Here is a 12,562-nt window from a genome sequence, read left to right on the forward strand (position 1 = left end):
AGGCTTGAAATGTCTGAGAACCAAACTCAGACTCCCATTGTATGAGTATGGGAGTTACAAAGGAAATTAAAATTTCAACCCCACAGGGTTAAAGTGAAGTTAAAGTGAAGGCATTGATTGGAAAAGAGTGGAATCCAGAGAATTGGGATGGAGACATATGGGATGATAATAATATTGGTGGAGTCATTGGAACCCTGAGTTCTGCTGAGGCGTTACCAGATAAGCTGCGATGGCCTGCCCTGTCCAGACCACACCTTGTCAACCTTGTATCATCCAGCATCCAGCCTGGCCCAGGGAGTCTGAAACAACTTCCAGCCCTGAGGTGGATACCTGCCAAACTGAAACATGCCCTGTCCAGCGTCTGGTTTGCCCTAGGGAGTCTGGGCCTCCTCCCAGCCCTGAGGCATGTATCAGCCAAACTCCAGCATGCATTGCTGAGCCTCCAGTCTGCCCTGAGAAGACTGCCTCCCAACCCCTGCCTGAAGAAATTAGTCCTGCCTCACCAGAAGAAAATGCAAGGGAATGCCCTGAGGTTAGTAGTTTGCAAGGCATTGCTAATCCTTCTCCTTACCCACCCCCACCACCTGTCTTGTCTTCTAGACCTATTACTAGACTAAAATCACAACAAGCCCCCAAAGGTGAAATAAAAAGTGTGACCCAAGAGGATGTAAGATATACTCAGAAAGGACTGCATGAGTTTTCCAACTTACATGGATAGAAATCAGGGGAATATGTGTGGAAATGGATACTCAGGGTATGAGATAATGGTGGAAGGAATATAAAGTTTGATCAGGCTGAATTTATTGATATGGGACCATGAAGCAGAAATTCTGAATTCAATGTCTGAGGGGATAGAAAGGGCTCTAACAGTTTGTTTGGGTGGCTGACTGAAACATGGACCAAAAGATAGTCTAGCATGTCTGAGGTTGAGAGGCCCAACTTACCCTGGTATATAGTAGAAGAGGGAATTAAAAGGCTTAGGGAGTTGGAATACTAGAATGGATTTACCATTTGAGAGCAGCCCACCTACCCCAGGAAAGTCCAGAGGATGCACTTTTAACCAGGACTGTGAAGAATAAATTTGTAAGGCTAACTCCATCTTCCCTGAAGGGCTCTGTGCCTGCTCTTCTCTATAGTCCAGATATTACTGTAGGGAGGGCTGTGATGGAATTAGAATATTTAAACATTATGAGGATAATTGGATGTCAGTCTGGTAAAAGTCAAATATTGGCAGTTAATCACCAAAGTCATGGTGGACATGGCTACCGCAATGAAAGGCAGATTCAAAAAACACACTCAAAATAGTCTGAGTCACATATAGTTATGGTGTTGGCTAATACATCATGGGTTACTTAGCAGTGAAATAGATGGGCAGTCTACTAAATTGTTTCCTGGATCTGTATAAACAAAGAGTTCTAGGTCAAAACCCTAACTCAAATTACAGATGCAGAGAATCATGGCCCCTTAATTCCCAGACTTGAGACAGTTTATGGACCCAGAGTCCCTTGAATGAGGAGAAGGCCAGGTCTCCTTGGGGAAGGATCCTGTTAAACTGCCCAAAATTTAAACGTTAATCTTCCTACCTCCTCTCCCCAAGAGGATCTATGACCTTTTACCAGAGTAACTGTGCATTGGGGAAAAAGAAATAATCAGATATTTGGGGAATTATTAGACAGTAGCTCAGAAGTGACATTAATTCTGGGAGGCCCAAAATGTCACTGTGGTCCCCTAGTCAGAGTAGGGGCTTTTGGAGGTCAGGTGATTAATGGAGTTTTAGCTCAGGTCCATCTCACAGTTGGTCCGGTGGGTCCCCAGACCCATTCTGTGGTTATTTCCCAATCTTCAGAATGCATAATTGGAATAGACATACTCAGTAGCTGGCAGAATCCCCACACTGGATCCCTGACTTGTGGAGTGAGGGCTATTGTGGTTGGAAAGGACAAGTGAAAGTCACTAGAACTGCTCCTACCTAGCAAAATAGTAAACCAAAGGCAATAGCAGATTCCTAGAGAGATTGCAGAAATTAGGGCCAACATCAAGGATTTGAAGGATGTAGGGGTGGTGATTCCCACCACATCCCCATTCAACTTTCCTACTTGAGCTGTACAGAAAACAGATGAATGTTGGAGGATGACTATAGATATATCATAACCTTAACCAGGTGGTGATTCTAATTGCAGCTGCTCTCCCAAATGTGTTATCATTGTTTGAGCAAATCAGCATATCCTGTGATACCTGGTAGGCAGCTGTTGATTTGGTGAATTCTTTTTTCTCAATTACTATTAGTAAGGACCACCAGAAACAGTTTGCTTTCAACTGGCAAGGCCAGCAGTATATCTTCACTGTCCTGCCTCAGGGGTGTATCAATTCTCCAGCCCTATGTCATAATATTATCTGCAGGGATTTTTGACCATCTCCCCCCCCAACAAAACATCATACTGGTTCATTTTATTGATGGTATCAAGTTGATAGGACCTAGTGAGCAAGAAGTGGCAAAGACTCTAGACTTATTAGGAAGGCATTTCTGTGAGAGAGGATAGGAGATAAATCCAACTAAAACACAAGGTCCTTCCATCTCAGTGAAATTTCTAGGTGTCCAGTGGTGTGGGGCATGGCAAGATATCCCTTCTAAAGTGAAGGATAAGCTGTTGCATCTGGCCCTTCCTATGACCAAAAATGAGGAACAATGCTTAGTTGGTCTCTTTAGACTTTGGAGACAACACATTCCTCATATGGGTGTGCTACACCAGCCCATTTACCAGGTGACCAGAAAAGCTGCTGGTTTTGATTGGACACTGGAACAAGTAGATGCTCTGCATCAGGTCCAGGCTGCTGAGCAAGATGCACTACCACTTGGGCCATAAGATCCAGCAGATCCAATGGTGCTGGAAGTTTCTGTGGCAAATAGAGATGCTGTCTGGAGACTTTGGTAGGCCCTTATAGGAGAATCACAATGCAGACCCTTAGGATTTTGGAGCAAAGCCCTGCCATTCTCTGCAGATAACTACTCCCTTTTTGAAAAACACAGTTTGGCCTGCTACTGGGCCTTAGTGGAGACTGAACACTTAACCATGGGTCATCAATTTACCATGAGACCTGAGTTGCCTGTCATGAGCTGGGTATCATCTAACCCACCAAACCATAAAGTTGGGCATGCACAGCAGCACTTCATAATGAAATGTAAGTGGTATATATGAGATAGGGCTCGAGCAGGTCCTGACGGCATGAGTAAGTTACAGGAGGAAGTAGCCCAAATGCCCATAGTCACCATCCCTGCCATGTTACCTTCTCTTTCCCAGCCCACAGCTTTGGCCTGTTGGGGAGACCCTTATAATCAGTTGACTGAGGGAGAGAAAACTCTGGCCAGGTTTACAGATGGTTCTGCAAAATATGCAGGTACCACCCAAAAGTGGACAACTGTAGCACTGCAGCCCCTTTCTGGGACATCCCTAAAGGACAGTGGTGAGGGGAAATCCTCCCAGTGGGCAGAACTTGGAGCAGTATACCTGGTTGTTCATTTTGCTTAGAAGAAGAAATGGTCAGAGGTATGTTTCTACACTGATTCATGGGCTGTTGCCAATGGTTTGGTTGGATAGTCAGAGAATTGGAAGGAACAAGATTGGAAAATTAGTGACAAAGAGGTCTGGGAAAAGGTGTGTATAGGCTTTTCTGAGTGGGCAAAAAACATGAAAATATTTGTGTCCCAAGTGAATGCTCACCAGAGGGTGACTTCAGCAGAGGAAGATTTTAATAATCAATTGGATGAGATGACCCACTCTGTGGCTAATTCTCAGCCTTATTCCCCAGCCACTCCTGTCATTGCCCAATGGGCTCATGAACAAAGTGTCCATGGAGGTAGGGATGGAGGCTATGTATGGGCTTAGCAAAATGGACTTCCCCTTCCCAAGGCTGACTTGGCTACAGGCACTGCTGAGCGCTCAATCTGCCAGCAGCAGAGACCCACACTCAGCCACCGATATGGCACCATTCCTCAAGGTGACCAGCCTGCTACCTGGTGGCAGGTTGACTACATTGGATCACTTCCACCATAGAAGGGGCAATGATTTTTTTTTTTACTGGAATAGACACATACTCTGGATATGGGTTTGCATTTGCTTCAGGTAATGCTTCTTCCAAAACTACCATTCATGGATTTTCTGAATGTCTTATCTATCACTATGGCATTCCACACAGCATTGCTTCTGATGGAGGAACCCATTATTCACTGGTCTTACCATGTTACCCATCACCCTGAACCAAATGGATTGATAGAATGGTAGAATGGCCTTTTGAAGACTCAGTTACAGCACCAACTAGGTGGCAATACCTTGCAGGGCTGGGGCAGTGTTCTCCAGGAGGCAGTGTATGCTCTAAATCAGCATCCACTCTATGGTTCTTTTTCTCCCATAACCAGGATCCATGGGTCCAGGAATCAAGGGGTAGAAATGGGAGTGACACCACTCACTATTACTCCTAGTGGACCAATAGGAAAATTTTTGCTTCCTGTCCCTGCAACCTCAAACTCTACTGCTCTACAGGTTTTAGTCCCAAAAGGAACTCCTGCAAGTTCCCTGTCATCAGGGAACACAATAATGATGCCATTGAACTGGAAGTTAAAACTGCCACCTGGCCACTTGTGCTCCTCTTACCTCTGAATCAACAGCCAAAGAAGGGAATTACCATACTGGCTTCAGTGATTGATCCTGACTATCAAAGGGAAATAGGACTGCATCTACATAGTGGGGGTAAAAAAAGAGTTTGCCTGAAATACAGGAGATCCTCTAGGGCATCTCCTAGTACTGCCATGTCCTCTGATTAAAGTCAATGGGAAATTGCAACAACCCAATTCAAGCAGGACTAATAATGGCCCAGAATCTTCAGGAATGAAAGTTTGGGTCACCCCACCAGGCAAAGAACCGTGCCAGCTGAAGTGCTTGCTGAGGGTAATGGAAACATGGAATGGGTAGTGGAAGAAGGCAGTGATAAATATGAACTTCAACCATGTGGCCAGTTACAGAAATGAGGACTATAATGGTCATGAATCTTTCTTCCTTGTTTCATTATGAAGGTGATTGTATATGTACACAAAACAAATTTCCTTATCTTTTTCCCCAAACTTTTCCCTTACCATATAACAAGTTGTATCAGTTTCATATCATATAATTTCAGGATGTCAAGTTTGAGAGTGAATGTTACCCAAGAACTTGCACCCTATTCTGTATGGAATTAATGCATTTCCATTTGTATGCAGGAGAGTTGAAACACTGTTAGGTGGATATATATATATATATATATATATATATATATATATATATATGCATGTCTGTTATTGTTTTTACTTAGACACTAAGTATGGTTAAGGTATGTGTATGGTTGCCGAGTTGACAAGGGGTGGGCTGTGATGGTTAGTCTATTGTGTCAACTCGGCCAGGTAATTGTGCCCAGTTGTTTGGTCAAGTAAGCACTGGGCTAACTGTAATACAAGTCCATTTATTGACTTTAGTAACCATTGACTTCACTGCAGTGGTAAATCATGGATAGCTGATTAAAATGACATCAATCAGGGAGATTGCCATCAGCAATGAGGGATGTTTTATCCCATCAGTTGAATGCCTTAAAAGGGGAAGTGATTGCAGCACTGAGTGAGAATTTCCCATTCTTTGGATATCCAGTGCCTCCCAGAACTCATCAAGAACCTTTACTGGACTTTCATTGGAGCCCCTGGTTGCAACCTGCCTGTGGAACCTGGACTTGTGAATCCCCAGGGTCATATGAGAGATTGAAAGAATTGCATGCTATTGACAGATATCTTTTGTTGATTCTGTTTCCCTAGAGAACTCTGCCTAATACAGATACTATGAACAATTGTATGCCAAAAAACTAGACAGCATTGATAAAATGGAAAAATTTCACACAAATCATACACACTGACCCTAAAAGAAATAGAAGCCCTCAACAAAACAATTACAAGTGAAGTGATTAAAACAGTCATCAAAAACCTCCCAAAGATGAAAAGTCCGAGACCAGATGGCTTCACAGGTGAATTCTACCAATCATTCAAGGACATTCTAATGCCAATATTGCTCAAGCTCTTTCAAAAAGTGAACAGAAAAGTATGCTACCAAACTCATTCTATGAAGCCTATATCACCCTACTATCAAAACTAGATAAAGATACTATGAAAAAAGAAAATTACAGACCAGTATGTCTAATGAATATAGATGCAAAAATCCTCAACAAAATACTTGAAAACCAAATCCAAAAGCATATTAAAAGAATTATATACCATAATCAAGTGGTTTTAACCCCAGGTACGCAAAGGTTTTTCAGCACAAGAGAATCAATTAGTATGATAAATCTCATTAATATATTGAAGAAGAGAAATCACAGATTCCTCTTGATTGAATCAGAAAAGTTGCTTGACAAAATATAGCATTCTTTCTTGATAAAAACACATCAAAAGAGAGGTATAGAAGAAAGCGTTTTCAATATGGTAAAATGCATATATGAAAAATCTTCAGCTACCATTGCAGTCAGTGGTGAAACATTTAAAGCCTTCCCACTCAGATAAGGAACAAGACAAGGATGCCCACTGTCACTGCTGTTATTCAACATTGTGCTAGCTGTTCTAGCTATAGCAATTAGGCTGGATAAAGAAATAAAAGGCACCCAAACAGGAAAGGAAGAAGTAAAACTTGCACTATTTGCTGATGATATGTTCTTATATCTAGAAAATCCTGAAAAATCCACACAAAGCTACTAGAACTAATAAACAAGTTCAGCAAAGTGGCAGGATACAAGATTAACACGCAAAAATAAATAGTGTTTCACTATACACTACTATGAGAAATCTGAGGAGGAAATCAGGAAAAAATCCATTTATAACAGCAACTAAAAGAATCAAATATTTAGGAATAAACTTAACCAAGGGCAAAATTTATCTTTATTCAAAAAAAGTACAAAACTATGCTAAAAAAAAAAACTGAAGAAGACTTAAAGAAATGGGAGGACATTCTGTGTTAATGGACTGGAAGACTAAATATTATTAAGATGTCAGTTCTATCCAACTAATTTAAAAATTCCACACAATTTCAATAAAAATCCCAAAAGTCTTTTTTCACAAATGGAAAAATATACCAAATGTAAAATATTGGCTATAGTTAGTAGTAATGTTTTGACAAAGCTCTTTCAGAGTTTATAACAAATGTTTCACAATAATGCATGGTGTTAGTTGTGGGGAGATGTATGGGAGTCCTTGTATAACAATACGCATGTTTGTTTTGAAAATTCACAAATTTTACTATACATTTTACTGTGTATGTATGTTCATGTATGAATGATATACTTTTTAAAAAAATAAAATTTTATTTAAAAAAAACCTATAAGGCATAGTTAAAAGAAAAGTTATATTTATTGTATGAAAGTTATTAAATTGTTTTCCCCATATCACACAACATCGAGGAAAATCTTCACTGTGTTTTCACATTCAGAAAAATGTTGCACTTCTAACAACCTATAATATCTTGTTTTTATCACATAAAAACTGGAGAATATATAACTGATCAGCATTCCCTCTTTGCACTGGTTGTTAGAAAGCTCACGGTCCTATCTATAATCCTCCGAAAACCTAATATTAAGGCTTTATAGAGTACAATTTATTCAGATAACTACCATCCCTAGACCTAATGAATTTTTCTTGCCTTGCCAAGATTTACTTAATATAATTAAAATATATTGTATGCAGTGTTGTAATGACCTTAAAGCACTCTTAGAAAAAGTTGAGAAGTGAAAGTCTAGCCAAATGAATTAATGACATATAAATCAAAGATTTCTCTCTCCTAAATAAATTTTTATGAGTTATTGACAAATGCAGATTCTCTAGTTCTAATATACTATTACATTAACTTGAAAACTAAAACAAAATTTAGTTATTCTTTAAAATTTGATGTTGGACATTCTCCCAGCACATTTTTTCCACACCAGAAAGTTAAGAGTTTTACTGGCCTTAATTCCTGTCTCCAAACTCATTTCCTATCCAAACAAGCTATTTTATTCAATAAATATTTATAAAATTTCCTCCTGACATGCATTCAAAGTTGTTCTGTCAAAGAGAAAAGGTTAGCAAAGCTCAAATAGACCAAATGGAATGCTTGAGAGAACAGAACTGTCTTTGGCATTAATACTGAGATGGTTGATCCTGTGTCCTTGGGTAAGGAATTTTGTAGCTCTGGGCTGCATCTGACAAAATTGTCAGTAGCACCTGCACATACCAATCTCTACTTGGGGATGGGTAACAAGCCATCACATCGGGGTTACACATGACTGTGCAAAGGAAAAAAAAACTAATTTTCAGGTAAACAATTTTTCAGCTATTTCATGTTCTTTAAAGAGAGCTTGCTTTGGGACTGATAAACAGATGTTCTATTCCACTTCAGAGGAGAGTACCATTTAGTGCAGAATATCTGCAGAATAGGAATCTTTAGGAAATCTTCTGGAAAAGGGAGATGCTAATTGAAGTCACTGAAAGTCAATTTTCTTATCTTCTAATTGTGCATCTTAAGTAAAAGCTAAAATGTTCAGGAATTCCTAGCTTGATGAGCAGAGAATTCTCATTATAACACATGATATAAACAGTCAAAGCTGAGACACAAACTGAGTAAATTTTTTAACTTTGCAAGGTAGTGCATGTTATAGCTGTAGTTTTGGAAAGCCTTCTGTGGATCTAATATCTACAACTCCATTTTAAATGACTGATTTGTTGGATAAAGAATTCTACAGATAATTAAGAGCTTCTTTAGAAGCATGAAGGAATCTATTATAGGAAAGGAACTAAAAAGAAGGAAATGGATTAAATAACCAGTAATTTTATTTTCTGCTTATCTTAACTGAGTCTCTTTTTACCAAGAATGGTTACCACATAAATGCATCCATAAATCACCAGTCAATGTTTGACTTTTTCTCACCAAATCAAAAATACTTTAATTCCTGTACTAAACTTTGCAACTAACTTTCTATTTGAGCTTAGGCAAGTTTCTTTGTAAGTCATAATTTTTATCAATATAAATTGAGTTAAATATCTCCCAAGATCATTTTAAGGAGAGAATAAGAGAGTAGATAAATGTCAAGCTCTGCATTTAAGTTCAAAAAGCCAACTGTTCAAAAATAAATCAACTGTCCAGTTCTAAGGTAGGAGAAAATAGACCTAAACTCTACAGTGAAAAAATAAGATAGCAACATCTTATGAATGAACATTACAATTAACTTGCTGCTAAAAAAAAATTAACTAATGAAATTTGTGACTACAAAAACGGAATGATTGTCTAATCCAAGGGCAACATACTCTGTAGGAGTCTCATCAAGTAGACATTTCTCAGAACTTTGAAAGCCTCATAAGAAGGAATAGAGAAAGTGTCTGGAAATGGTAGCATATGAACAAACTTTGAAAGAACTGGGAATGATTAACCAAGAATAGAAAAGTCTTAGGAAGATATGAAAACTGGCTTTAAATATCTGAAGAACTGTCATTAGAACAATAAAGTAGAAAAATAAATTTGAGTTGAAATATGCCAAGCAATTAAAACTGTTCATAAGTGGAATGATAACACTGCAATACAATGAAACTCCTGTCATTAGAAGAGTTCAGGAATAGGCTAGATAATCAATCAACTGTCAGGGTGCTATAGAGAAGATAGTACAAGATACTCTCCAACTTTTCTAATCAGCTAATTTTTAAATTGTGAATATAATAGTATTTAAAAATAACAATATTGTACAACAGAGAAGATATCGCTATCTTGTGGAAATAAGTTGCACCAATATAAAATCATCAAGTAATACGCTGATGTGCTGTTAGGATGATAGTTCTGAATGGCCAAAAGGAGAGAAAAAGTTCAATTAGGTCTTGTTCATTAGACCATTTTCAAAGAGAAGGCTTGAGGCTTGGATGCCACTGTCAAGTGCATGATCCTAAACAGATACATTTCAACTTGAACATTCAATTTGTCTTTCATTCCAATTACTGGAACGACATATTTCTTCTGTATTAAAAATAAACCTTATATGGGTTTATTCCTTTTGGGGGAAATACACCAAATGTGAGATATTGGCTATAGTTAGTAGTAATACTTTGAAGATGCTCTTTCACACTTTGTAACAATTGCTTCACAATAATGCCAGGTGTTGTTGATGGGGTAATGTATGAGAACCATGTGTGATGATATGCATGCTTGTTTTATAAGTCTATAACTTATACCACACACCTATTGTTTATGGATATTCATGTATGAATGATAAACTTCAATTTAAAAAATTTTAAAAATAAACCTTAGAAAGTTTCTTCTCAGAAATCACTTGAAAGGAGAAAATTGTTTTTCTTTGGATTTAATACTAGGAATACAGTATTGAGATTTTATTATAAAAGTGAATTGCTTCATGAAATAACTTATTGCACAATAGAAAATTACTTCGGTTTGATTTTTATTTAAAACTGTCTATCTCATTTCAGATTGAGACTGTTTGTATAGATTTAGATAAGTTTCCAGAATGTATATCTTTCTGTAGGCTATGTAATTTGGAACCTCATAGTTTATATAGTAAGTATACATATAGTATACATATATCTGGAGTCACATATAAACAAACATATTTTTAAATAATAAAACTTTCCTGGAATTTGTAGACATATGAAGATATTAGAAATTCATTCTAAAATCACAGTCAACTGTATGTTCAAATTAATGTGTAATTTGGCCCCTATTCTTTTTGCTATCCAAGTGTATTTAATAAAGTCTAGGAGGGTTAGAATCATAAGATTTGGGGATGAAAAGTGTCCTCCATGAATATTTCCTGAAAGGAGTCAAAAAATCAATTGTCTTTTGGGATCATACAAGTAATAAAAATATAAGACTTCAGAGAATGGTAGCACTATGGAGAATTATAGACTACACCCTGAAGAAAGGCATTCAGATTCAGTTTTTTTTTTTTTAATTACATGATGGTGCAACAAGGCATTTCTTTGTACTAAATCTGACTTGGAGTCGACTAGAAGAGACTTCTGACCGACTGTCCAGCTTTCTTTTATACAGAAACCTGAGATGGATGTTGGGATTTATGTGACTTATTCAAGGTCATATAATAGGTTATGGCAAAATCAGATCTAGATTTTAAGTATTGTGCCTTTGGTTGAATGACTTTTACATGACACAATTGACTCTTTCAAATTTTACCATTTATGTTCTGCCCCTTAAAATATTTTCATGTATATAAAATTGTGTTAATTGTGCATTTAATGTCTTTTGTGATCTAATTCCTTTGTCTTTTTGCTTTTCCCTATTAATAAAAGACTACTGGATGAAGTAAAACATAATGAAAAAGCTTATAAATATATTTAGCAGGCATCTCTCTAAATTTGGGGGGAAATTTTACACTAATATGTAAGTAAAAGTGAACCAAAATTTGAAAGCAGACTAGTTAATAATGAAATGGAGCCTACCATATTCTTTATTCATATCTTAGTCTATTATATTTGCATAGACATTTCCTTGTGGAGAACAGTAAACCATTTTATAATCTCTTGAGTGGATGGCCTGACATGAATCTTTGCAGTCTGCTATTAATACAAGAAACTAACAAAAGAATAATAAATATTTTTTGGTATAAAGTGTAGAGTATCATCCCACTTTTTTTTCTGTTTTGTTTTGGGCTTTTTTTTGCATACCCTAAATAGGTGTCATTGCATTTTGGGAATTGGGAAACATTCATTTTATGCTTAGATGACATATGGCAAGCAATTGGTGCCTTCAATCTGGTGATCTGCAAAGATGGGCATCATACCAGGAATAATCACCATGTTTACACTGGTTATGTCCATCAGGACATTAAGCAATTGTTGCTTCTAAATAGACCAGAGAAGAGAAACAAAAATTCTAATGAGTATCATTTTTGAAGTGGCTTAATCTCTGGGTAAAATATTACAATTATTATTTGCTTCTAAAGCTTCCGATTACACAGGAATTCTTCAATAACAATTTCTCTCTTCTAGAAATTTGTTCTTCATTCTTGAAATAGAAGCACAGCTCCACCTTCAACACAATGATGAAAGATGAGAGCATGCAGCCCAATCTATTTCTATGAATGAGCTGGTTTGATTTCCTTTTGGCAACTGAAAACTCAAAGCATTAGGAAGAAATGTGTTCATTCAAAAAAACGTGTCTCACTTGGTTGAAAAATGCTCTGACCCAAGCAAAAAGAGTCTTAGAAAAATGGAAAGATTTGCAAGGAATTGAATGAGGTATTCATATTTTAATGGAAATAAAAATGCTCAATGGAATTTTTTATGAACCTATTTAGACATTCTCATCCAGAATATAAGAATGAGATGTAGGTCTTTCTTCTTGGCTCAAAAGTTACAGTTGCTCAACAATTATAGTTATTCAGTCATGCACTAGTTCCAAGCCCAACTGTATATAATTATCTCTCCTCTAGTCGTAGTACTTGCCATGTCCGTTAGAATTTTGTTGGTTATAATGAAGAGACCAACATTGAATAACCACAACAGATAATA

The 12,562-nt window shown here is 37.4% G+C and overlaps 1 pseudogene; it reads right to left on the reverse strand.

Annotated features, from left to right (window-relative positions):
- Positions 1–2,703: 2,703 nt before the first annotated feature.
- The window catches only part of LOC101411839 (general transcription factor II-I pseudogene), a 108,803-nt pseudogene continuing 98,944 nt past the window's right edge, over positions 2,704–12,562 (reverse strand).

The sequence above is a fragment of the Dasypus novemcinctus genome, chromosome 2 (assembly GCF_030445035.2).
Source record: "Dasypus novemcinctus isolate mDasNov1 chromosome 2, mDasNov1.1.hap2, whole genome shotgun sequence".
Lineage (NCBI taxonomy): Eukaryota > Metazoa > Chordata > Mammalia > Cingulata > Dasypodidae > Dasypus > Dasypus novemcinctus.